The sequence below is a fragment of the Fringilla coelebs genome, assembly GCF_963513975.1.
Source record: "Fringilla coelebs genome assembly, chromosome: 6".
NCBI lineage: Eukaryota > Metazoa > Chordata > Aves > Passeriformes > Fringillidae > Fringilla > Fringilla coelebs.
The window spans coordinates 44,816,026-44,842,879 of record NC_140034.1 but is presented as its reverse complement, the minus strand read 5'-3'; the positions used below and the strand labels follow the sequence as shown (position 1 = coordinate 44,842,879).

The 26,854-nt window shown below is 47.5% G+C and overlaps 1 protein-coding gene across 2 annotated transcripts in view; it reads left to right on the top strand.

Moving 5' to 3' along the window:
• The first annotated feature begins 1,544 nt into the window (after window positions 1–1,544).
• Window positions 1,545–26,854, top strand: part of HRAS (HRas proto-oncogene, GTPase) — a 41,783-nt gene continuing 16,473 nt past the window's right edge. The window contains exons 1-2 of one of the 2 annotated variants that reach the window (XM_084208565.1): window positions 1,545–1,909; window positions 22,282–22,350. The gene's annotated coding sequence lies outside the window, so the exon portion shown is untranslated. The remainder of the gene's footprint in view (window positions 1,910–22,281; window positions 22,351–26,854) is intronic. The other variant, XM_084208564.1, reaches the window with a different exon arrangement.

The window sequence follows — 26,854 nt, the reverse complement described above, 5'->3', positions numbered from 1 at the left end:
GAGACAGGTAGCCCGGAGAGGCGGCGCACGGTGCGTGCGTGCGGCTGCCTGTGGAGGAACCCCTCACCTTTGTGCGAGCTGCTCTGCCCTCGGCTCGCTCGGGAGAGATGCTGGCTCTGCCTCAGCCGCGGCCCTCGCCTCCGTGCAGAACTGAGAGGTCACTCAGAGTCAGGAGGGCTTGTTAGAAGCAAGGGAAGAGTTTTGAGGTAGGTTAAAGCTTCAGCCTTTTTGTTTGGACCTGTCTGTTTGCGTGCTGGTTTTTGGAAAAGTGCTCTGGCAGGTTTGTTTGTGCTGGTGCAACACGTTTGTGAGACCTGAGAAAACCTGCACAACTCTCTCTACGGGTATCCTTAGAACGTGTTTAATCTGCTCTTGATACAAGCTCTGCAGGGCATGAGCTTTCTTTTTATTATGTGTCAAGCATAGTATCTAGAACAATGGTTTTTAGATCGATTTTCAGATTACTAGATACTTTTCTAATGGAAAAAATAAATTGTGAAAGTGTGCTTGAAACATATGTCAGAGAGAACAGTGCTTTTCCAGTACCAGGAGTGAGTACTTTATTTGGCATTGTAGTCTGCATCAAAGCTTGATTATTTCTGCAAGCTGCGGGAAAATACAGTGACTATGCAATCCACTATCCAGTTTCCAAATAGTAATAGGGGAATCACAGTGCCCAGAGTAGAAAATGTCTGGCGTACTGTGACAGAATGGGAAGCACTCATTGACAGACCCGATTTCAGGACATGAAGCTTGAGTCCATCAATATTTACTAGCTCTGCTTCGGCGGTGCTCCTTGTGGCACCCAAATAGGATCAGACGAGAGCCTTTTGACACGCTTGGACCTTCATCTGAAATTGCAGTAATTCTGCTCAGACCGTGCATATCTCTGCTACTAAGCCTAACTGAACCCCATCTGCCTTATACAGGGCCAATTCAGGTGTCTTTTATTTGGTGGCCTTAATTGCACTTGAATAATTTGGGAGTCATCTATTTTTCTAGGCATTTCCAGTGGCACCCTATGAGCCGAGTTTAGCGCATCGCGTTATCAGGCAGGACCGTGACTGACAATCAACGCTACATTTCAGGGGTCTCCGGTTCTCCTCCCCGGAACGCCTCCGTGGGGCGCCGACAAAGGCAGCGCAGCCCGGGGCAGTCCCGCGGGGCAGGGCGGGTTGCGGGAGCTGCGGCCGCCAGGCCTTCCCCTCCCCTGGGGTGCGGGGCGCTCCTGTGGAGGGGCCGCCGCGGGGCGGGAAGCGCAGACGGGTCCCGGAGGGGAAAGGACGCGATCCCGGCGGCTCTCGGGCCACGGGGAGCAGAAGCAGCAGAGATCATCCGCCGGGGCGAGGCAGCGCCCAGCCGGCCCCCCCCCGCAGCCGCCACCGCCGCCGCCGCCCCAGGGACCGCCCCGCGGCCGGGCCGCGGCGGGCGGGCGGCGGCGGTGATTGACAGGCGGCGCGGCCCACCCGGAGGGCGGAGGCGGCGGGGGCCGCCAATCAGGGGCGGTGGGCGGGCGCCGAGCGGCGGGAGGGCGGGGCGCGGGCTGGGCGTGTGCCGCGGCCGCCGGCGGGGCGCGCTCCCGCTCCGCTCCCGCTCTCCCCGCACGCACATTGTCCGGGCGCGGCGGCGGCACAGCGCCCCGGCGCCCCGTGCCAATGCGGGGCGGGCGCGGCACGCCGGGGGCGCCTCCACCACCGCGGTGGAAACTTCCCCTCGCCGCCGGGCCGACGCGCGGCTGAAGCCCCCGGCGGGGAGGAGCGGAGCGGGGTTTCGCCCGCCTGGGGGGGCGCCTCGTCTAGTTTGGTTTTTCCTACATTGGAAGGGCAAAAGCGAATACTGTTACCCGGCTTTAAACTTCCGCGCTCCGCTCTCCAGGACGCGCATCCCGCCCGGCGGGTTGGGCGAGCCGGTGAGTGACCGCCGGGAGCGGGCTGGCGCTCGGTCGCGGTGGGTGGGACGCGCCGTCGCGCAGGGGCAGCGCCCACCGGCTCGGCGGGGACGGGTCGGCAGCGCCGCCGCCACCTGTTAGCGGGGCTGTTCCCCCCGCCGCCAAGTTCGTACCCCCACCGTGTTGGGGCTGTCCCCGCCGTGCCCGGGGCGGCAGCGAAAAGGGACGGACCCTTGGCCCGGTGGGCGGCGGCGGGGCCCGGGGTGTTGGGGGCGGTGCGGCCACCCACCTGCTCGCCTGGCCGCGCCATGACTCTGCTGCCTGGGCGCTGCCTGCCGACCCGAGCCCCGGCAGGCCGCTGGGGTGGGAGGGTGGTGGGGTACCACCGAGCCTCAGCCTCTGTACCCCCTTTGCCCTCCATGCTCCCTGCCCTCCTTCTGCACCCACTGTGCACTCCTCCTGTCCTCCTCCTCCCAAGCTGCAGCCCTTTTCCCTTCCCTCCCTTGCCGTCCCGCTCCCCTCCGTGTCCCTTAGTTGCAACCGTGTTTCCCTCCTCTTCTTCCCTCTCCCAGTTTGCAGCCCTCTACGCCCGTCTTCCCTCATCCCCTTGCATCCCTCACATTGCTCCTGTGATGCTTCAAAGGGGGAGCACAGACTCCCCGCGCTTTGCCAAAGCAGGTACCTGCTGGGCTCTGACACCCCCCGGGAGAGGCCCGCTCCATGGCGGTGCCAGGCGTCGCCAGGCCCGGAGCGAGGCGCGGAGGGGGCAGGCAGGTGGCGGAGGCGCAGGTATTTGTGTGCAGCTGCGAGCAAGTGAGCGAGGTCCCCCGTTCTGCGAGCATGCGGCTCTGCGGAGCTGGTGACACCTCCCTCCTCTCCCTGCCTCCCTCCTAGGGACGCTCGCCGCCGGGGCTCTGCGGCGTGCCGAGGTTTCCTGCTGCCCTGCAAAGGGTGTCGCGGCGTCCGGGCTGCAGCGTCTTCACCCCAAGTGAAGGTGCATCTGATGGCTCGCTTGGCCCATACAGGTCCTGACTGGGCATGTGTTTTAAATTGCCTCAAGCAGTGGAGCGAGCCTGGAGACAAAAGAGATGGTGAGAAGTCAGAGTGAACTGGCGAACTCTGGAGCTGCTGGAGAAATGCTTAGAACAGCTGGAAACAGGACTGTGCAGCAGGAATGGCTTGTTAAGCCATTGCATGGCAAGTCAAGCCATTGACTGTTTCAGTGTCCTAAGCTGGATGGTCATATCTCTTGTAGCCTGTGATGTGCAAGTTGCTCCTGGGTAGGTCTTTGAAATGCACAAAGGGTACGAACTCCTGGTGAGGCTGTGTCAAAATGTACTTCAGTCTGGTTGGCATGGGTAGGATGTACAGCTTGGAGCAGGAACTGGTTTTGAATGGAGGAAAACACATGAGGTTTGGTGTGTGCTCAGCTGAAGAGTTGCTGTAGTCAGAATTGCTGATATGTTTATCCTTCACTGCTCTGAAGTATTTTAATTCTACAGCTGGTGATTTGTGTGATTTTCCCAAGTGTTTTTAAGACAGCCATGTCTGAATCCATGTGTATCACCCCTCTGTGTGTCTGGTCCTTTCCTTCTCCTTGTAAAACGTTTTTCCTGTGTGATTAATAATGTGCCAAGTGCTTCATTTCAGCAGTGGGGAGGCTGATGCTGATTGATTTCCCTGTTCAGTCTTCTCGGTGGGTCTGGAAGCTGATGGGTGTTATCACTGCAGAAAAGTCTGCTTTTGGGTGGGAGCTGTCAGCATGTCTTTTTTTTATCTCAGTGAACCTCTTACTTCTTTTAATTAAAAAGAGATGAAGTATGCGTGGTAATACCCTTCATGTTTACATAAAAATGATCTTGTAATTAGCAATAATTATCTCAGTTTGGGATATTGCTGAGATATTTAAACAGGACTTATGACCTGAGGGACACTTTTCCGGCCCCAGGGAGTTGCCCTTGTTGTGGTTCTCTCCTGTGGTGAGTTTGATTCTTGGCTGCTGCCAGTGGTGGAGGTAGAACAGCAGTGGGAGTAGCCTCGTGTTCCTCTGCTGTCGGCCTAGAAAGCCATGGCCACGATTTCCGTACTGAGCCTGGTTCTGCTTCCCAGGGCTCCCTGGCTGCCCTGCCACCACGTGTGTGGAGATGCCCTGCCTTTGATGGCTTTCACCCCATGGTCTGACGATTCTCAAGGGGACCTTGCTATTGTCTTGGGGGAGGGGGATAAAAACAGGCTGAAAAATTAAGTGACCTTTTTTTTTTTCCTGGTTTTCCCAAGGAGGTTTGGAGAAGGCTGCTGACAATGTAGGAGACTTTTCCCTGTGAGAGTAGAGATCCTGAGGTATCCTTGTCCATCTCCTGATTTCCCTTCCCTTTAAGAGGAGAAAAGCTCAGCTCAAGCATAAGCATTTGCTTCCAGGCTGGATATGGCTCCCACCACCTTCCCTCCTGCTACCATTACACCCCAAATTTACGTTTCTATTAGGTAATCACCAGATTTTCTTGGGGTGAAAAACCTTCTATGGAGTAGAAAAGTTGGGGGAAACATTCAACAAAATAAAATCAAGACAAAAAGTACTGCCTATAGACAGGGATTCCTTGTGGGAGGGTGGTGAGTCTCTTCTGTCTCTCAAGATGAGTTATACAGTATACTGTATTTTGTCAGTCTAGGAAAAGCAAAATGGTTGTGCTTCAACTAATCTTTAATTGTAATTTATCCCCAGCTTTCTATTTCAACACTTTTGAACTCTAAACTTAGAACCAGAGCTTATTGAGCAGCAGATAAAAATGTTGAATGTATTTGAATTTTACTTGTATTAATCTAATAATATATTAATGACATGATATTTGATGAGCTCTATACCTGGCTGAAGACCACAAAATAGTGTTAATCAAACAAATTATTTGACAAATGCGGATGAGATTAAATAAATGATCTGTTTGCCAACTGCTGTTCAGCTGATCTGTCATGGCATGTTCCTTGTTCTCTTATCTTTCTCTTCCAGTTTCATTCCATTTTTGCATGGTTGATCTTTCCCTGAACTGTCCCTGGTATCTGTTTCATTTATCTCTTTTGTGTGTCATGGTTTTCCTTCCATTCTTTCTTCTGTCTCTTTCTTGAAGCTCTCTTTCCATGCTTTTTGAGTCGAAATTAGCCTTTTTTCCTTTTTCTCTGCCTTCCTGGTGGAGTTTTTTAGTCAGCTCATCTAAATCTGGTATGTGTTTAAACCCATAAAAATGTAAAACTGAACCCAGACTGTGTCTGAGAATGAAGATGTTTGCTTGGTGGTAATGCTTCTCTGCCTCTCCCCATGTTTTCTGGCTGTTGCAGGAAGGGTGTTCCTGCAGTTCTGGAGGTTTTCTCCAGCTCTCATTTTTGCTTGTGATCTCTGTATGCCTCTTTCAAAAGTGAATTTGACTTTGTATCTTAAGAAAGCAACCAGGATCAAATGGCAGCCCTTGTGTTGTTCCCTGTTTGAGTATCTGTATGCAACCTGCTTCCATCTGCTGTCTGACCAAACCCAGCCTTCCTGCCAGGCAGTTTTCCTTTCCTCCTGGCATCGTCCTTCCTCCCCACTGGGTTTACAGCCAGGAGGTGTCTTTCAGTAGGGCAAAAGGAACAAGTGCTTGGATGTTTTCTGGTTTACCTATTACTTGCAGAGTCTGTATGAAATTCAGGTTGATGGGGGTAGGTGGCAAAAGGTGAACAGGTCATTGTGCAGGTTATAGTTGCATGACTGAGCAGTCACAATATTCAACTTTGATCTAGTATACAAAAATGAAAGTCTCTTAAATGAAGTTTCTATTATAAAGAAGACTTTGTTTGTTTGGTGGTTTGGTTTTTTGGGGTTTTTTTACCCCTGTATGAGATCTAGGGGTGGGGAGGATAATTCAAAAACAATGAAAGGAATAGAAAAGCTTCTCTTTCAGGGGAGGAAATTTGCTCTGCCTTGGCAATAAAGCTCAGGCAGTCCAGAGGGGTGTGATGGGAGTGCTCAGAGTGCGTGATTCGCCTCCGCTGATGGTTGCAGTGATGTTGCAGCAGTGCATGAGCTAAGCTGTGTATGTCATAGCTGACTGCTTGAAGTACTGGGAGTTATGCCACGATGCCCCCTTGTATCCTGAAGGAAAGGTCTGTGCTGTACTGAATTGAACAGTTCCATCTCTCTGTCTTATGAGGGGATTGGGGAACACTCGGGTGAGCTGATACAGCGAGCAATCCAGGCAGCACATTGTTGCAAAGCAGAATTGATTGGGGAGGATGGAGCCAAGAGGAATATTCTTTTGCAGTTAATTATTTACTGCAGGGAGAGAGAGAAGCTGATGATGTTTGGTTTATAATTACAGATATCCAGAGGTAAATACTTCAGGATGATCTGGTTTATTCTGTGTGTTGCTACCTATTTCTCTGTAATGTGGGACCAGCACTGTTTAGTGACCAGTTCAGTGAAACCAAAACCCCATTATCAATCTCTCACCAGTGGGGTATGGTTCTGTAGCTTCCTGTGCTTCTATAGCTTCCCTAGCTTCTATAGCTAACTGACCTGAATGCCTACAGAGAGAATAGTCTTTCCATGCTTACTGTCTTAATGCATGACCTGCCTGTGGTGCCCCTCTGACAGCAATGTGGGCTCTTGGAACAGCTAATCTCTGTGCTGAAAGATGATTTTGTGGTTAAAGCCACAGGATTGTGAACTGGGGATTCCTGACCCCCCCCATCTGGTCTTGGCTAAGCTGGTTGCTTATCTTGCTGGACTTTTCTTTAGGAGGGATACTGACCTAGCAGATAACCAGCAAATATCCAGCCTGTCTGCCGAAGGGGTAGGATGACCTGGGTGAGGCACTCTGATAATGCGGAGGCAGTGGCAGGTACTTGTATGGTACTGTGCTGTGGGCCAAACTTGAAGAGGACTTTTCCTTTTGCATAGCTAAATCCATTATAGATCAGACTGCTCGTATGCAAGTTCAGTTTGAGAGCTGGTGGAGCTGAGTTTAAATGTGTGTGTGTGGGAGCAAGAACTTGACGAATACAAAAAAGAGACATTGCTGCAATGTCTCTGGGAAGATGCCTGTACATCTTCTGCTTGTTTAGCATCCTTGAGAGAACAGCAGACGTGAAGGAGAGGCTGTGGCCTGTGAAATGAAGAGGATGTCGTGCTTTTACTGGAAGAAGAAAAGGAGCAAGTTCTAAAAATCCAGGGAGTAGGAGTGAAATGAGGGATGCAGGTGTGCACAGTGGGGGCTGCTCCAAGCTGCCCTGTTCTCCCTGGGTGAGGCTCTGCAGAGAGAGAAGCAAGGAGGAGATCAGTGGAAAAAGGCATCGTGGAGGCTGCTGCTTTGCAGAGTGGTGCTTTGGCTCTCCTGCTGGTCAGGGCTGAACTGAGGCATGGCTGGCTGGAAGTGGAAGTGCATGGGGCCATATTCCCTGAGAAAGGCAAAGCAGGGAAAAATCTCCAAGGAGTCTGGCCAGCAAGTGCTTGTGCCTGAGGCAAGCTGTGATCTTGTTTAGAGGCTTGCTGAGAAGTGAGCTCTGTTCATCAGCAGTTTTTTGGTGGTAACACGCAGCCACTGTGTCGGCCTGCTCCAGGATCACGTTGAGCGCTCTGACGCTCCGTGATATCTTCAGCAATTCTGTGGCTTATATGCAGCTCTATTCAGCCTGCTTCGAACCATGTGCATAGAATAAGCTTGAATATATAAATTTGGAGCCTTCAAATGATGGATTCCATCCCACCCCAGATAGCCACTTCAGGAGCCAGAGCAGTATTCCTGGTGTGGCACTAGGTCCTCTGTTTCTGTAGTGGTTGTAGCAGCCATGCTCCTTCCTTGCTGATGGCTTTGCATTGGATGTCAGGGGCTTAATGTTATGTGAGGGACTGGAATTCCTTTTCCAGGAAAAGTCTGGGCTTGAGAAACCAGACTTTAGTTGGTATGATAAATAGATAAAACAGTAGTTGATTATGTTAAGTAAATAAAACATCGCTGTTTCTTGTATGGGACTGATCCTGGCTTGTATGTGTGCTAATTCTGTGATTTTATTTTTTCATTGTCTCCCCTTAGATCTCTGTCTGTAGATAAAATAGCTCTTTTTGGGTCCCACTCTGCTAGACTCCTGCTGTGAACAGCACAACTCTGCTTTGTAGAATGCAAACCTAGGAAATGCTGGTGAAAGCAGGAGGTACCTCCTGCCTAGTGTGTGCAGGCACACCCCTTGCTTCCCCCCTTGTGTACAGAGGATGAATACATAGCCTTACAATATAACCTTGGTCATGCAAGGTTTCTCACAATCTTTTTCTCCTGGCCTTTTCCTGATTTGTATGATATTGTAAGAGGCCAGTCAGTTTTTTCTGGAGGGCTTGTCCCACTTTCCACACAGGCAGCCTTGGGTGAGTGGTCTGCTCCCTGACCTGCTTTGACAAGCATGTGCTGGCTTCTTGCTCCACTGATGTGGGAGGCAGGGTGAGGATAAGTGCTGGGGGCTAGGCAGGGGGAGGACATGGCTGTGCTGGTTGGTGGTGTCACCTCCCATCTGGCAGTCAGCATAGCTGCTGATGGATGAGGAGGTGCACACAAATCCCTGTTTCACTTTCTGCCTCATCCTTCTCCTGCGGTGTGTGGTGGCTGTACTGAAGTGTTAGAGAGTCAGATCTGCTCTCTCTCCTCCTAAGAGGGCAGCTGCATCTCTTCCATTATGCAGTACTCAGCTGCAGCTGATGTTTCTGTAGCTATTCGGTGGTCCCTATAATTTCCAAATATCGAGGTATTGATTCTCAAGATATATGCACTCGAAAGAAATTACTCCCATGACTATGTTGGAGGTAGAAAACAGAGGTGTGAGAAAGTCAGATCTAGACCTGGAAAAGTGCTTCAGCCTCTGCTTTTCCACAGAAACAAGGCTGTGTATTGATGTGGCTCATAGGCAGAGGGACACGTGCAGGGTCTCATCAGTTCTGTGGCAAAGCAGGGAGGTAGATGGATGAGGGTGGAAATCTCTGATTCATGAGCAAATTATAGTCATCTGATCCCCACAATTACTGCACCTGATTATCAGGGGCTGGACAAGATGTCCTATGCTTCACATTCCTTCTAGGAAGAACACATTACTCTGTGCTCATCAGCCATCAGTTTATAGCTCTCCTATTCCTCTTCCTCTGTGGGGTATGTCTCAAGCAGCCACCCTTTTCCAGTCTGTGACGTGCCCAGGCTTGGCTGCCCCTCCTATCTGCTAGAAAGTGAAAAATTGCCAAGCATCTACCAGTGCCTATAGCTGGGGCACCCACTGGGCAGGGAAAGAAGACACATTATTACAACCCCTTGTTTTACAGCTGGGAAGTGGGTAATGAAGATTCACATTAACAGGAGGAGCCTAGAGCAGAGCTGAGAACAGAAATTGTTGTCCTAGTCTGGCACTTCTGGCACTTTGACTGCAAGGTCAGCTTCCCATTTCCTTTGGTAACTGATGAGTGTCAAAAGATTCAGCACCCAGCTATTGACATGTTCTAAGCTGATTTTCTGATGAGAGAAGTGTTTTCTTATCACAATGACCCCTGAGAAGGTGGGGGTTCATTTCCTTTTATCATTTCAAGCAAGGCTGTCTTGATTGTTATTTTAATATTTGAGGTGTCTGGTCTTAGAGGTGATGTGAGTGAAGGGCTGGGATGATAATCCTTTGCACATCAGTCTTCAGGCTGTAAGTGGGGCTTGTGTCCAAAGAAGTGGATAGACATACCATGATAAAACTGAGTGTTTTCTTATGAGTTGGTAAAACAGTAAGAAGATTTGGTCAATTGAATAGAAATGCTGGAGGCTCCTGGATGGGGATTGTTTTAAAAATCCGGGGGTTTTAGGATCTTAATTTGTGTTGGTGGCAGATGATTACAAAATGAGCAATCTCCCTATTGGTCATCTGCACTGAGGCACTTTTTGTGGCAAGATCTAAAAAACAAGGTGTAGTTAATTGACCACATTTTTGAGGTCAAAAAATAAAACAAACTTCCCAGGGGGTAAAAAAAAAAAAAAAAAAGGTGAAAAAAGGTGGGTTTCTTCAAGAAGCAAAAACCCTTAATTTTTCTTTACAAAGCAGTTTCTGAGGCACCTAATCTAATGTTTCCAAAACAAATCTCTAGCAGCCAGGGCTCATGTGTTTTAAAAAACAGTGTAGAAAGGAATGTATTGTGACAGTTTAATTTGTTGCTGAAATATGCACACCTCTGGGGTAATTCACAGCAACCATGGAGTGGATGATAAACCTGTTCAGGATGGGAGGTGAGCAAAGGGAAGCTGCTGAGATGAAACCGCCCATGCAGAGGTGTAGTTCCTGGGATTTAGGTTTTTCTTCCCCCTTTGATTCTAATGGGGCTGTGGCCTGTTCAAATATTCTAAAAAGGGCAGTTGTTGCTGAGTCCTTGCTGTGGCAACAAGGGAGGTTTTGGTGAGGATTCTCTGAGGGAGGTGGTAGGGAAGAACCTCTGGTACTATCCAGCTTTAGAGATGAAATGGGGGAGGATTACAGCCCATAAGGTACAGGTCCCTGGCTGGGGATTTGTACAGACCCAGGGCAACTAGTTGGATTTTGTACTCACCAATCCATGGATGCAAACTGAGCTGTGAAAGCTGGCTTGAAATTTCTACTGTTTTAAAGAAAAAACAAGGCAATCGCCTTGGAAAGAGAAAACAAGGATGCTCTTGAGAAGGCTAAGGAAAGCCCTCCTGAGTTTTAGTGGAAAATGTTAAGTTAAAAAGAAAAAAAGATGTATGGAGTTACTTATCTGAAGTGTGCTCCTTGTGAAGAGGTGGGAAGCTGAGTGCCTAGGAGAGGCCTGGGCTTTCTCAGAGCATGCTACTAAGTACATGCTTTTTTTGGCAAGCCCTGCAGTTGCATTGCAGCAAGGTTGTGAGGTCTTGTTCAGGTTCAACTGAAGTTGGTTGAACTCTATTGACTGGAGTGGCTGGGCTGGTGGGCAGTGCAGCATCTGTCCTGTCAGTTCAGGTTTTCATCTCCTTTGTTTCAAAGTCTCTGCACCTGGAATTAGTTTATTCAATTTGCAGCTTAGAGCAATTACAGAAGAAGTCCCAGAGGAGGAGAAAAAGAAAAAGAACACTACCACCTGAACAGATCAAAATAATCAAATGGGTTGTGTTATGGACCTGGGATGTGACTTGCAGCTGCTGCGGGGGGGTGGACAACCAGCAGTCACATTTTCTCAGCATGGCTTGCTCTCCTGGGGCATTGGGAGCAAATACTGTTGGGATTAGAAGGCAAAGAGATAATGTTTAAAATCTGAGGTAGGAGCCTGTGAGCTTGGTGACAACTGGATGCTGAGGTAGAAGAAAAAGCTTTGCCAACAGTAATTCACACTTTCAGGGAGCTGAATTGAACTTCTCATTTTCTTTCGAACCCTTCAGTTCAGTCCCACTGTGGCTGAATGTTGTGTAGTCTCTTCCATGTTTGCTTTTTCCCCCCTATTTGATTTAAGGTCCCTTTGTAGCAAGTTATCCCCCATGCATCATGTTATCAGGGAAGTTATTCTGTCTGCAACCCCTGTCTGAGCTTGATTTTGTTGTTTTCTGTAGCACGAGGGCTGATGGCTTCACAGATCTCAGAATACCTCCTCCATCCCTCCCCTGGCCAGCCCAGCAGCATGACAGCTCCATTTAACGTGCACCATCTACTTTGACTTCCTTCCCCTAGACTCATTGTTTTGCAGTTGTCTGCATCAAGCTCCTGTCTTGCCTGCCCCAAGGGATTGTATCTTAGAAGTCATGAAAAGGAGAAGAGTCCTCAAGGCTGGCCTGTAAATCCCAAGTCTCCCTGCTAGAAGACATGGCAGTCCTCTCCCATGTCCTTGACCCAGCCCTGCTGCATGTGTTCATCCTTCCCTCCCTGCCATGGTGCATCTCTTGATGGGCACAAAGTGAGCCTTGCAGGCCCTCTGGGTTCTCACGGCACAAAGTGTTTGGTGCCTGGGATGTTCTCCTTTCTTCACCTGCTAACAATGAGGCGGGCTGAGACCTGCAGCTCTGCCTACTCTTCAGCCATCCCCCAAAATTATTTGGATCCACTTGGAGCATCATTTCAGGGAAGGTGTTGTGAAGTTTTCTTGATGGTAAACACTTGGGCCTCTCATCTCCCACTTGAAGTGTAGTGTTACCCTGAGGCCTTAGGGACTGAAGTGCTTTCACGTTAGGTGCAGGGTGACATAGTCTCTCTCTGAAAATCTTACCAGTGACATGCAAGATGGGGAACAACAGGGTGCAATTCCCTGGTCCAGATTTTGGCATCTAACATCCCAGCCCCTCAGTCCCCCTATACAGGCAGCAAAGGAAATGAGCACTTCCATCTCACTGTAGTGCAGGTGGATACCTGAAACAGGTCAGACAGATTGTGCCTGTGTCTGCTCATTGATGATAGAGAGGCTCTGGGTGATGGGCTCCTGTGGACATATCTGTGCTGCACCTTAACTAGCTGCACTGAGCATGCTAGGGTGGCACACAAAGGAGGCAAGACTGCTGAATGTAATCTGTCCTTGGCTGTCTGATCTGGTGAGCATGTTCATCTTCCGTTGATCAAGACGTTACCATTTACTTTGATTCTTTGCTGGCCAAGAGTGGAGGAGAGGGATGCCATCCAGACAGCAACTGGAAGACTGAGTTAAACACCTCTCAGAGGTGCTCCTAGAACAGAGTTCCAATCCTGTCCCAGCTCTGGACCAAGGGATTTTTTTAAGCAAGTGAAGGTAGAAAGTGTAGGTATGAACGAAACAGTTTTGTCCGTGGTTCATCCTTTCATACTGAGGCCAAGTAGCTGCTAATATAGGTCAGGGTTACTTGGGTACTTGTCAGGGGCTCCTGACCTCCTGCATGTGCCCACACAGGTATCGTTTTGGAATGAGGAAAGATGTGAGACCTCTGTATCTAGAGCTGAAACAATGGCTTCAGATTGCAAACCAGCAGGTGATAGCAGCAGGAGCCCTCCAGTGCCTCAAAAAGGGCTGCACCTCTGGGTGTTCTAGGATTGCTGGATAAAACTCTTTCTGTTAGGGGAAAAAGAACTTTTTTCCCAACACTGAAGCACTGCTACATGCCATATTGTGGCTTTAGGGATGATGGAGCAGGTTTCTGTAGATTGTATCCTGTTTGACCTGGACCTTTATGGTTTCTCTGAAGACCCCTGCACGGTCTGCAGGGAGCAGGTTGGAGGAGACCTAGAGCTGTTCTTGAAGGAACTAGAAAAATGAAGTAGAGCCAAATGAAAGGAATAAAGCCTCATAGCCTGAGGAGGATTTTCTTGACTGGCTGAGTTTCCCCTTTGATTTGGAGCGCTTGTTCCATCATGCCTTTTGCTGGGGAAGAATTAGCCCAGTGGCAGAAATGCAGTATACTGGGTGTTTTGGGAGTGAGAAACCTGTCTGCAGCAGGAGCCCACAGAGCTGGAACTCAGCCTCTGAGTCCCTGTGCCGACAGACAGCTGGTTGCAAGCCTGCTCAGTAGGGGGTGGTGCCATGTCTTTACCCTCCATCTCATCATGCCTGTGTTGTCACCATGATTCAGTTCTACAACCCTGAAGAAAGAGAGAGTCATAGTTTTATACCCCAGTTTTGTTTGTTGTTGATACTCATGCTATAATTCCCATCACTTCAGACACCCACTAAATGGTGCTCTGGAGAGTCTGTCTACTCTGTGCACTGCAGTCACTTCAAACTTTACAATAGTGGGAAGTCTGTTAGAGGTGAAATTTCTGACTGGTCCTGGGAAACACACATACTGTGCTACAGAAAAAGGCAAAAAAATACCTTATATTCCATTATATGCTGTATTTTCATCACTTCACAATGCATCTGATCTCTCCCTGCTGTCTTTCCTGGCTACATGTGTCCAACACAAACTTTTGTACTTTTCATCTTATGCTTCTAGGAACAGAGAGGGCAAGTATGAAAACCCTCAGGAGATTTTTAATTCAGTAAGGAAAGCAGGGCTTGCAGTTACCATATGTTTTTTCTCTGATACTTTCCTTGCTGTCCTTTCCCTCTGACCTTTGGTACAGTAAACAGCCAGCAGTGTTTGAAGAGCATCCCAACAGGGAGGCACCTGGCACAGCATTGGGTCCCTGCAGCTCCTGTGCATTCCTAGGTACGTGCTTAGGGCCACCCTGCTGCTGGCAGCATCCTGCTGCTGCCTGCACGTACCATGACAAAACAGTACTTTTTACTTGTTAATTTTTGCCACTGACAGCATGCTGGTTGCCTTGTCAACAGGAGATGTTTTTTAGGTCTCTGGAAGATTTGCAGCAGTGTCACTCAGCTGTTTGCTCTCCTGGTTGAACAGGTGCACATACGGGTCTTTGGAAGCTGGCAGGAGAAACCAGGATCCATCCATCCCTTTTACAAAGGTTTTGTAACTATATGACCTTTTAACTAATTTTCCTGACTCCCTAATAACATACATATGTAATTAAATCTAGGCAGACAAGACCATACCAAGCCTTGGGCATGGGAAATTGCGTGATACTATCAAGTTGTCTTTTGTGTCCATGGTAGGCCCAACCTTATTGCACCAAGAACTTCCTTAAGATTTCACCTTTAGGGGTGGGAAGAGAACTCCCATTCCAGGAAACCCATTTCCTTCTGGTAGTCTACCAAAGGCTGCTTTGGCTTCTGATTCAGCTCTGCAAATACTGTCTAGTGGCTTGAGACTGGATGTGAATTTGGCTGGCATTATTTCCCCTGTGAAGGCTAGAGCAAGGGAGAGAAAACGAAAGTAGCTTGTCTTAGCCTAAGTCAGCAATACAGAGTTGGAAGTTTCTGTAGATCCTAATGAAAGGTCCCTGCCTTATCTGTCTTGATGTTTTGCTGGTTGCACAACTTGCACATCCCATAGATGCAAATATTTTCCTGGAGTTGGCCCTGGTTGCCCAAGGAGGGTGTTTGTTCAGATTCTCATGCTTTGCAATTAATATAAGCTTCTCAACTCCGTGTGAGAGAAAGAAAGGCGAGTGGTGTGAAGTGATTTGTGCTTTTTTTTTTTTTTCCCTTTCTCCACGGTGTTGTTCTTTACCAGCTGGCTACTTTGAAAAGGGCATGTTGTGGTTTTTTCCTTAAGGAGCAACGTGTTGCTGCAAATTCAGCTTTGGAGAGGTTGTGGGAGCTTTTGTCCGCTGGTGCTGCAGCTGCTGCAAGCAAGGCACAGACAATATGTAGTGCTGTGGGTACCCAGCTTGCCAGCCTGGTCCGGCTGGAGGGGATGCCAGCCCAGCTGAGTGGCAGGATCCTTCTTTCCCACTGCATTCCCACACTCACTTGGTGGTGGCTGGGAAATGCGAGTCCTTGCTCCAGACCATGCAAGATCAGCAAAGTTCACACCATGAGATGTTGTCAAAGGAATGAGAACCTGTTTCAAGTAAATACCTTTTCTCTGCCTCTTTTAGCTATGGCAGCCTTATCTTAAGAGGGCTGTATGAAGTATGCTTGTCACAGCTGTGTCAGGCACCCACACAGCTCACAGAGATATCTTGTGTGTTCTCTTCTGAGCTACTAGATGAGAAGTGGCTACTTTAGAGGGTAAATTGCCTCCATGGGTTTAAAAGAAGGTATCTAGTTTAGACCTAGAGAGCACACTTCATGTTTAGGTGCAGTGGAAAACCTTTGAGCGAACTTCGTGAAGTCCGTGTTCATTGTGTTTTTCAGAATACTCTCTGAACTTGCATTCGTTTTGTGCTCTGCAAAAGCAACAATTCCTTTTGGGGCTGTAGAATAAAGAATTAAACACTAGCTTAAAGTGTAGACGTGTAGAATAAAGAATAAAACACTTGCCTAAAGTGGTGTGAAGGAGTTGTCGCTCTATAAAACTCAGTCTGGGCCCTGTGCTGTGTGTTTCACAATGACCTTGGCCAGTCACACTGGTGTTGTCTTGTGACCATGCAGCCACTTAAAGGGAGGAAAAAGAGGCCAACTACACAAACTTTTATATCTGATCAGGGTTTTGACCGTTAGCTTAATTCAGATTTCCTGTTGGAGTTGACATAGTATGTCCTGAGTTTGATCAAAACTGAGGAAGTAAGGGAAAATGAAGCCTGTGGAATGGCAACCACCACTTGGAACAATTTCTTTATGGAAGCTCTCCATTTGGGCAAGAAATACTAACCTACAATATATTTTCCTTCAATGCAGGTCTTCAGCCTCTCTGTCCTAATCTTAAGTCTACAGGTGAAAGGCAATAATGGTAAATGCTAGAGCCAAATCAGGCTTTGATGGAGGGAGTTGATTAAGAGTAAGACGAGCTCTACTGTAAGTTTTTAAGGATGGATTGTGAGGCTAAGTTGACAAACTTTGTCTTCTGAGATCTATTTTTTGTTTGCTGTTGGAATAGGAATTTTTATCTTGTCTTAATATACTCACATTGCAAAACACTGCAGCGTGTCTTTTTGCTTGAGTGGTGCTTCAGGTTGAAGTTGGCCGGTTTGGCGTGTGAGATGGTGATTTTCTGTGGGATTTTTCCATTTTGAAGAAAAAGCTTTTTGCAAACACTTGATGAATTAATTTTATTTCTTCAGTTGAAGTTCTTGTGTGAGAACAATGAGAGCTTTGTAGGAACTGTACCCACTACACCATGCTGTGGCCTTGAAGGTTTGTTGTAGGGACACGCATGGTCCTCAGAGTGTTCCTTTGAAAATAAGAGGATATTAAGGGAGATACCAAGCAGCAGTTTATTTCTGGCTAGGTGTGAATGATGTACAAGAGTGAGAGACTGCTATGTGTTACTTAGGAGTCCTGAAAAAAAACACATGGTGAGCTCCACCACCCTTAAGTGAAGAGGGAGCTTTATAAGCACATCACCCCTGTTCAGAATCTTGACTGGTGGCTTGTCTCTGCCAGGCTCCTGTGAAGGTATATGATCATGTTTGAGACCTCACAATATTGGCAAGATTGTAAAATTCAGAGCTCAGGTTTAAGCTCTGAAGTTATTCTTCTAAGGAAAGAGAATTTTGTCCTACCAAGGATCTGAGGAGGTACGGATCCACAGAGCAGAGCCTCTTTCTGCAGATATTGTTGTGGTTCTCTCCTCCCTTAAGGAAAAAAAAGCCAAATCCCAGACCACCAGAACTCTGAAAGAGGTTCTTGTCCAAAAGTGAAGGTTTTCTGTAGTTGTTCCAAATGACTGTTTCCTCAGGGGGATCATTTTTGTAGCTTGTGCACAGTTCTTTAATCCAGCTCAAAGCCCACAAGACAGATGGGGTCATGACAAGAGCCAGGAAGTTCGCATGATCTTATTGGACTGGATCATCTTTAACAGTGCCAGTTCACATCACCTGTCCACTTTTTGCTTTTCCAAACCACTGGGGAAAGGAATAAAACCCTTAGCAGCCTTGTGACATTTAGCATTACTCAAACACTCTTGCAATCTCGAATGGTCAGCTAAGGGCAAATTTTGTGGGTGTGGGTGAGCAGAATTGGAGAGGAACCTCAGATCACGCATAGGACCAGGCTCCCACTACTTGAACAGTGCCTTCTTAGCTCTTAGAGTCTGTATTTATAGTAGCAGACCAGAAAAAGTCCGAGGGTGTGAAAGGGATAATGCAGCCACCAGTAAGAGGAAACTTAGGTCTTTTGGTGCACATCCCATCTCTATGTCCTCCCAGCCCTGCCTGGAGCTGCTTTTAGTGGTAGTTGCTGTAGCCCAGGAGGTAGTTGCATGAGCTTTTTGGTCCAGTTTTCAACCCCCTTTTCCAGAGATCATGGCTTAAGTATCAGAGCTTCAGTTCTTGTGTCTTTGCTCATGCTTTGAGGGCAGTGATGACCAACTGAATAAATGGTCAGGACTCACTTGCTGGGCATTGATGTCAAAGGGTGATAGCATGAAAAACTCCCAGCAGTCACAGATTTGCAGAGTGATGTAGGTTGTGTAACAGATCTTCACACACACAGCATATAGAAAATATAATAATTTTACTTGTAATAATAAAGTTATGTTGTTATGCGCTGGGGAATTGAAGGCAGATGCTTGGATTTTTCCCAGTGGGCTGAAAGGAGGTTCCAATTTTGGTTTATTTATTTATTTATTTATGTATTTATTATATGTTCAACCAAAGCCAAAGAACTATGAGTCTGTGATTTTCACTGCTGGAGTTCCTGTGCCATGGTCCCCAGGCATTGTCTAACACATGCCTGTACCCACACAAGGCTGGATGAACCCAGACACTGCAGACTTATTTTTGTCACCCTGTTGCAGAAGCTCCTTAGGGACCCTCTATGTATGCTTAGGAGCCAGTGGTATGGAAAAGCCTCTTAGCAGAGGGTCCTGGGAAAGCGCTCAACTGCTGATCCCAGGAGCAAGTTCCCTGTGCCAGCACCATATGCAATTCCTCATGGCAGCCAGATCTTTAGGGAGGAGGAAACAATTCTGCCACCTCTTCTACTTTATGATGGCTGAGTTTTATAGTTGCTCTGTAGGCACTCTGTGTGCCTCCCTGGCTGAACAAAGGCGTATTTGTGCTCTCAAAGGTAATGTCAGTCTGCCTTGCTGCTGTCTCAAGATGCAGAGAGGGATAAGTGCTCCAAATGGGCTAAGGTTGAAAATTAAAATAGACCAAGTGAGATCCTCAACCAGTGTCAATGGTCTTGGCTTTAGTGGCATCAATGCAAGGACTCTACTTTTTGCTCTTTCCTTAGGGTGAACCTTCAAGGTGAGATCTCAGTTGTGGGACTCACTTGTCTGGTTCTTACTCCTGGGCTTGGGCTGTGCTCTCCCTTCCTCTGGGAAGCTATAAGCACTTGCACTGTGTCCACACTACATGCAGATAGTGGCTTAGGACTGTCAGGAGAAGTTGTCTTTGAAGTTTTGAGTTTGCGTTCTGTGGTTATTTTTTTCAGGTCAAATACAGAACTGTTTGTATGAGCCTTATAAAGTCCAAGGATTAATCCAATGAATGCTGCTGTGTTTCTAAATGTCTCTGCAATGTGTGCTTCCCCAGTGTTGCAGAGCTGTGCTTGAGCAGCAGCGGCAGAAAATCTTGAGAGGCTGGGGGAATATGGTTGGACACCAGGAAAGCCATATATATGCATGTAAAAACAAGTGATGTTTATAGTTTTGGCATCTCATGGCTGCAAGGTGTTAGGGAAGTCAGTGGCTTAAGAAGATAAAGATTTGAGTGTTGTATAGACAGCAGGGATAACGAGAGCTAGACATTTTTCAAAGAGAAAACTGGTGTAGGGGCTTCCAATTTTTGCTTTTCAGATAATCTGGCAGGATAAGACCCTGCTGCTCTGGGACCAGAGATAGTTTTCACTGAAAAGAGTAGAAGAAAGTTTTGGGCAGTGGAGAATTCTCAATGATGTAATTGATGTCCAGCCATTGCTTACACTGCCCTAATGAAGTTACATTGCAGTAATTACAGTGCAATACAGTTCAAAGTCCAGAAGTCCCTTTTTTCTTTGGGTTTTTTGTTTTGTTTTTTGTTTGTTTGTTTTGGTTTGGGGTTTTGTTTGTTTGTGTTCTGGGGTTTTGTTTATTTTTGTTTGGTTTGGGGGTTTGTTTGTTTTTGTTCAAATGTGCAGGAGCTGTTCCTGCTGCTGCATGGGGTTTGCCTGAGGACTTTGCCATGCAGAGGTTGATCTGTGATGGAGGTTGTGTTCTCATGCCTGATAAAAGGATGCTTCAGCTTAGAAGGGCACCTGCAGGATCACATTGCCCTGTTTTACTTTTCCCAAGCTGTGACTCCTCCAGCTCATGTTGCAGATGTTTTGGGTGGTACTTTGCATGCATGGTCTCTTTCTGTGCTGTCAGGATAAATTGGGTGCTAAGGACAGGATGTTATAAGTGTTAGCTGTGTCTGGTCACCAGGTACTTGCCAGAGTAGTACCAACTGCATGCAGGTGTTGATCTCTGGCCAACATCTCTCACTGAAGACATTCTTGGCTTAAAGACTTCAAGGTTTTCTTCTTTATTTTTGCAGTTAGGGGATTGTGTCCAGGCTCCCTTGCATCTGTCTGTTCACCTCATGGACTTTCTGACACACTTTTCCACAGCAAGATGTCAGCCCTGGAGCTCAGGGCATGGTTTGCTTCCTATCTGTACCTCTTTCAATCAAGCCAGTCTGGTTCGTGTGACTGGAGTGATTGCCCACTCTGTTGTTCCTGTTGCAAGTGAGGACCTGAGGCCAGTGTTGCTCTTTTCTCAATCAGTTGTTGATCTTTGTAGAGGAACACCTAAGTTGGGCAGGATCTTTGGAGCTTTATGGTCTTGTCAAATGCAGTACCAAAGCCAGATCTGGATCTACTTATTGCCTCTACCAGGGTTGTCCAAGGGACTGGAGTTAAGTTGAGGGTTTCTACAAAGATGTAGGTACATCTAACCTTTAGGCATGATCAGAGGGACTTCACTCTTCTGCTCTCAAGGGCTTTCTTATTTGTGAATCAGCTTGTTGAGCTCCAGTGTTGAGGAACCACATCTGACACAGGCTTGGTGTCTTGCATTTCTGTGGTTTCTTTTCAGCTTTACTTGGCCTGCAGATGCTGGCTGTGAGCCCACCCAAATCCTGCTTGTTGTCGTTGCTGTGGACTCCCAAGGAAGCTCTGGAAGGAAACCCCCCCTGGCTTTTGCTGATTGTGCAGGTCTGCCAGCAGATGCTGGAGGCTGCGACGGAGGTGGTGGAGAAGGCTTTGTGCTCCTGTCCCCTGCACACTCAACCACAGCCACTGATGAGCACATGTTTTACGACAAAAGCTCAAATGTGGGAGAACAGAAATCCCCGGCTTTACCATAAGTTTCCTGTGTGACCGTCAGGAAGTCACTAAATTGTTGTGGGTTCTTCATTGCAGGGTGGAGTTCCTTGTTCCTTTATCTGCTGTGCCAGTCATGTGTTGCTGAGGGGTGGGATATATGAACCTGTGGGGAGGCCACAGAGTTGAAGGAGCATGTCTCCTGTGTCCATTCTGTGATGCTTGCAAGGCAGGCAGGATGAGTCCTTGGACAGTATCCCTTTGTTGCTCCAGACCCAAAAGGGAAATGCCTTCCTTTTCAGTGTGGAGAGCTGCAATCCTCACATCATCAGTCCTTTTTATAGCAGATCTGTGATGTGACAGTGATGCAGCTAACTCCGTCACAACAACATTGCTTGGATATTTTTAAAATCCAGAGTTCTGAAGGGGTGGGATATGAGCATTACATTAACAAGTCTGATGTGGCTGAGATTTACTATAAGCAGTGAAGTGAGGTTTGGGTAATTCAGGACCCAACTTAATAAAGTTCTGCTGATCCAAACTAAAGTCTTGCACCGTAACCTTTGGACGTTTTCTGTTTCTGTCAGGTTGTGTGGTGGTTTCCCAGCATTGCACACACAGTGCATGGCTACAGACTTGGTTGTGATGAATTCATTCATGGCTGTTGAAGGGCTGGGTTTGGAGGTCTTCTGTGGCCTCTCTGCCAGCAGTGCCTACTGTCCCCATCCCTCTAGGCTGCAGCTGGCTGATGCTGTAGCTGCCAAGTCCATAAATCAGCTGCGTGCCCCTGAATATCAGCTGCATAATGACTGATGCATATTCATGTTTGCTATGTTGTGTCACTCTGCTAATAATGTATCTTGGTGAGAAGGGGAGCAGGGACAGGGTCCCAGTAGCTGGGGCCTCCTTGCTTCATTTTATCTCCTCTTTCTGCTTCCACCCTGTCTTTGGCTCTCTAAGATACCCCCTCTCTAGCTTTTCTAATGTATTTTCCCCAGCTGGTTCTCTCAGATGTGCTAAAGCAAGCCCTGCAGGTTTGCTTTTTGTTGTGGTACCTTCTTCCCCTCCATCCCTGCTCTGTTAATAAATCAAGGTGTGTACCTGCAAAGGCCCTGCAAGGGCTAAATGAACATGGGAGGATGATTGTTGTGTTTTGAGCATGTAAATTTAAAAGGCCTACTAATAAAAAGACACTCTGGAAGTATCTGGTCTTGGCTGTTCCTTTGAGCTCTGTTTTTGAATGAGCTTTTATTGGTGTCCCATTGGGAATGGAAGGGTGAGAAGGAAACTCAGTTTTGGTCCTTCATCCAAAAATGGTCTGTCCCTCACCCACAACTTACCTGTGGAGAAGATGCTGTTGCACCTGTGCTGCTTTACCCTCTGTCTTGAAAAATGAGGAGGAAGAAAAGTGCTGTACCACCTTTCCCTGGAAAAGATAAAATTTTGCAAGATATGATTAGCAGCCTGTGACATACCACATGTGAGAGAGGATGGATGGGGGTTGGCTCTACTTTTCTTCTTTCAGTACAAGATCCTAAGGTGCTGTCCAGGAAAGCTGGGGAAGCCAACTTGGGTACTAACCAAAGTGTGTCCTGAGATCTGCCTGAGTCCAAACAACCAGGACTGTCTGTCCTGGCAGAGAGGGATCCCTCTCATTCCTGCTCTGTATTCCTTCTTCTAGGGAGGACTTGAACTATTCCCAGAAGAGAAGACCCTATTTCTCTGTGGAAGCTCGTTGGCCATCCAGAGGGTGAGTGCCACATGGGCAGGAGCAGACTGGGCTCCTGCTGTCCCAGGATACTCATTTGTCTGCTTTTATGCTGCTGGCCAACAGCTTCCACCTTTTATCACCCAAACCCAATGCCACTGGCTGTCTAGAACTTTCTGCTGCAGGAGCTGTAGTGCAATAGGACATGTGCTGTGTGAACCATTCCATTCCTGGAGACTAGAGTTCACCAATTCAACGTCTTATAAATCCTACTTTGCTCCAAAAACTGACCTTTAAAAAAAATCTCTTAACCATTAAATGCTAAAAAAGCCAACAAAAAACCAAACCAAATACCTAAAAGCATTATCAAAAGAATTCTTGAAACTTCCCAGATGCAACTACCCTGTTTTCTTACCCATGTATTTGCTGGTAAAATACATGTGTTAGGATTTAAAGCCAGTAGGAAGTTGAACAACCATACCTATTTCCATTGCACATTCTTCTCAGTGAAAAGGGCTTGAAACCAGTTTCCTAATTTTTTGTTGTCAACAGTTGTTTGGGAGGAATAAGGAAGGATAGGGAAGGGGAGAACAGAAAGCTCATAGGGAGAGTGTGTTTCTTGACTCTGGGGTACTTTTTTTGCTGTGCATCAGTGGTGCTCAGGTTGGGATTGGCCCTTTTCTTAAGTGATGGAGGTGGCCACCCTATACCAGTGACTTCCCCCTTTCTTGTAGCTGGGCTTCAGGTGAGGAAAACAGCAGAGCCTGCCCCTCTGCTCTCAGCCCTACCTGCATCTCTGGGTGCTTATCTGTGGATCAGAGCATCTGCCTCTCTGCTGGCTGCTTGTGCCCATGACCTAATTGTGATTTCATCAGGATAATTGGAGAGCAGGGCCTCTCTTACAGTACTTTGTGCTTTCCCACTTGATGTACCCTGCCTCCCCAGTTGGCTCTGCCTTGGGAAGCTGAGCTGGGGATGAGCTGCCAGCTCTGACAGCCCAACACAAAGACTCAGCAGGAGACCAACAGCTTTCCCATCCAAAACTTCTGGGGGTTTTTTGTTTCTTTTTATTTTTTTTTTTTTCTGTCTCAGGTGAAAACCCCAGATGGGAAATCACATTGCCTGGATTTAGTTCCCAGCTTTACCACCACTGATGGCTTTGGGCCAGTCCCTTGGCTTGTTTGCATCCCCTTGCCTGTCTCTGCAGTGAGTAGGATGGTGTTTCTGTTCATGCATGGCCGCCTCCAGCTCCAGCACTGGGTGTTCCATCGCTTGCAGCTTAGTAGTGAGATCTGAATTTGTCCCTTCTTGTGCTGTTGCAGCAGAGCCAGATGGCTGCAAGCTGCCCTAGTATGATGACAGGACCGCTGGGCACGGGAGAGGCTGGACCTTTCCCCAGCAGCTTACCTACAGCTGCTCCTTTCATCACCAAGAGGACCAGGCAGGACATACCAGGTACCTTAGGAAACCAGCCTGGAGACAGCATCTCTTGTAATTCCACACCATTACTGGGCAGTGTTTTCCCCAAAGCCTGATATTCTCTAATAGCTGTAATTACAGAGATCCACTTACACTAGCACTGCATACTCATCTGCTCCAAGTTTCTACTTCATTGCACCTTATATCTTGTGGGAAAATCAATACAATTTGGTACGGAGACTGGCAAGCCAAGAGATTGTTCAGAGCCTGGGTTCATGGTTGTGTACCACGTGTTTTAACACTTAACATTTACTGTCATCTATAATGTGGGTCTTGCTTTAAAGTTTCCTGGGTACCTGTCTGTCTTTTTATATACTCAAGATATATCACACTCCCTTTCGTGCATCCCATTAATGCTTTTAGGTGGGATTTTAATGTAAAGTTAAAAGTTGCCTCTTGTCTTGAGCTCTGTTGTACAGAGTACCATTGGTTTTTCTGAAAAAGGCTGGGAGGCCTGAGAGAAGTCTCTTTTCTAGGGCGAGGTGGAGGGTTGCCAACCCAGGCAGGGAAGTGTCTGCCTCTGAACCACCTGCTCAGCCCTGGGAGGCTGGAGAGGAGATGAAAGTGGAGGAGTCCTGGCAGTTTGCAGCCTTCTGCATCTCCACAGTGAGAGCTTTTCCTCCTTCACACTGCTTTCCCACACATGTTGGTATGTTCAACACTAGGTCCTGAGTCCTGACTGCAAGACAGGAGTTCAGGTTTTTTAAGTGTCTCACATTGTCCTGTCCTGCACTGTGGCCTCTTCATGCCTTTGTTATCCATCTTTCCCACCTTTCAGACACAACTCCAGTCTCTTTCCTTATGCAGGTTGCTCATGTAGAGTCTCAAAGAGCACTGAAGTGTTGGATCATAAATCACAAGTAATTTTAAAACAGTCTTCAATTTTTTTCACATCACAGGCTCTGCCAGATGCAGAGAACTGTGACTTGGGTGCTAGCACAGGTGGTCTCTCTCATGTACATGTGATTTTTTTTTTAAAGGTCTGTATTCAGCAGTGGTGTGGGATGTAGAATTTGCTTGCCTGTTTCTTTCACCCTTTCTGTGGGCTGGCAGCAGTTAACCCACGGAGCAGTGCTTTCCCTCTGTGGAAGTTAGCTTGGAAGATTGGTTCTTCTGCAGAGACTGTGGTGGGATGAGTAACTCAGTATCAGGGAGACAAATAGAGTGGTGGTGGTGGGAGGTGAAGGTCCCACCATGATTCTCAAGCATTTCCCAGCACCTTCCAGAGTTTCCTGACTGCATGCTGTTCCTCGTGGCCCATTCATGATGCTGCAGACATGGGCACAAGCAGTCCTAACTTACAAGTTTCTGAGATAAAGGGCTTGTTCATCTTTCTTTGGAAAATAGTAATTCTGGTGGCCTGTATTGGGTGTGGAGAGTGGGGGTGCATGGGCAATTTCTTCATCCAGAGGAAAGCTCTTGTGTAGCTGGTTTGTTCTCTGGGTTTATTGTGTTACTGACTGATTCAGGTTGTTTGCTATTTTGGGTAGTTATAACTACCTACCAGTTGTTTTTCTTGGAATAATCTTCCAACAAAGAACTTTTTAAAGAATATTTACTTTTTGAGAGGGAAAGCAAGAACAGTGTAGTTGCACTCTCTTACTGCCAACGGCAGGTGACTGCACAGTTTTGTCTTTTACTTAAATGTCTGACAGCTGAAGCAGGAACCAGGGAGCAGAGAACAGGTAGCAGCTTTGGAGAGAATGATACTGTCTTGTTTTCCTTTGTCCTTCCATATTTTCCCAAGCCCTTTGTGGTTGGGTAGTCTCTGGCAGAGGGGTTGTGTTGCCAGAGGTGCAACTGTGAGGGCTGGGCAGTGACCAGTCCATGCCTGTTCAAGACTCTGTGCAAAGCTGAGGCTTGCACATTGCTGCTGGGAGATGTTTATGGCTGCTGTGGAAAGGCAATCCCTCCCTTCCAGACCTGCCTATCCCTCAGACCTGCCCACAGCTTTCTGCTGTTCTTCCTCATAGGTTTCTCCTTGAATGTGCATCTGTATTTTCAGCCTCCTACATTATGTCATTCCTTACCCTTTTTCTTCCATTCCTCTGCAGCAATATTTTTGTGCTCAGTCCCTTGGGACAGGCTGCCTTTTCCTTCAGATATTGAAGAGCTAGCAGAGGATGGAAGAAGGCATTCTGCTAATTTTTGGCTTTTTTTCTTTCTTTCCCCCTAATAGAAGACATTTATTATCTCCAAGTCACCTCTCCAAAGCAGTGCCAGTATTTGCAACTTTTATTCTCTCTTTGGCATCCCTTTCTCTGTTTTCATCTGTGAGGTGCACTTTGTGAGTTTGCAAGCAACAACAGGCACAACTGGTTAGATTTGTAGCTCACTTGTTGATTTAAAAAGCGACAACTAAATTAAAATGAAGCATTGGATAGGCTTCATAACAGAGCATCAGCTTGCCAACCTCAGTTCCCTAATCTCTTTGGGGCTGGACAGGCCATAGAGAACATCGGCATTTTGGTCCTTGAGTGGAAACAAAAGGTGGCATTTCACACCACTGGAGAGGCTCCAGTCCCTCCACAGGCTGTGCTGTGTGATGTGGATGACAGTCTTGTGCATGAGCAAATGGAGGAGACTGGATAGTCACTGGGGAAGCCAACAAGGTTTGTTTTATCAATGCTCAGAGATCATTGAATAGGATTCCTGATGTGTGGGTGTGGATGACTGCTGGTAAAAGACTGGCATGAGTGTGGTTCTCCTAGAGGACTGCAGACCATTTCTGCCTGCAGGGCATCTCTGCTGAAGGGAAATAGAATCATACACAGTGGCATTTGTGGTCATATGGCTCCTCTGGACAGGGCTTTGGAGGAAAGGGTGCCTGGTCTGACATGAGCCCAAAGAGATTTGCAGAGTTCAAACTGACTTCTGATGCCTTTAAATGCAGAAACTCCCAGTGGGCAGGTGCAGTGAGGGTGAATACTCAATAATGAACACTTGTAAAACTTCTGGCATGGCTGGCCTTACTACAGCAGCATTGTGCAAAAATCTGTCTCTTGACTTGTTTAGCTGGCTTGTTGTCTGTCCTGGGAGAGAAACAAAGCGATGGGAGGAAACGGGA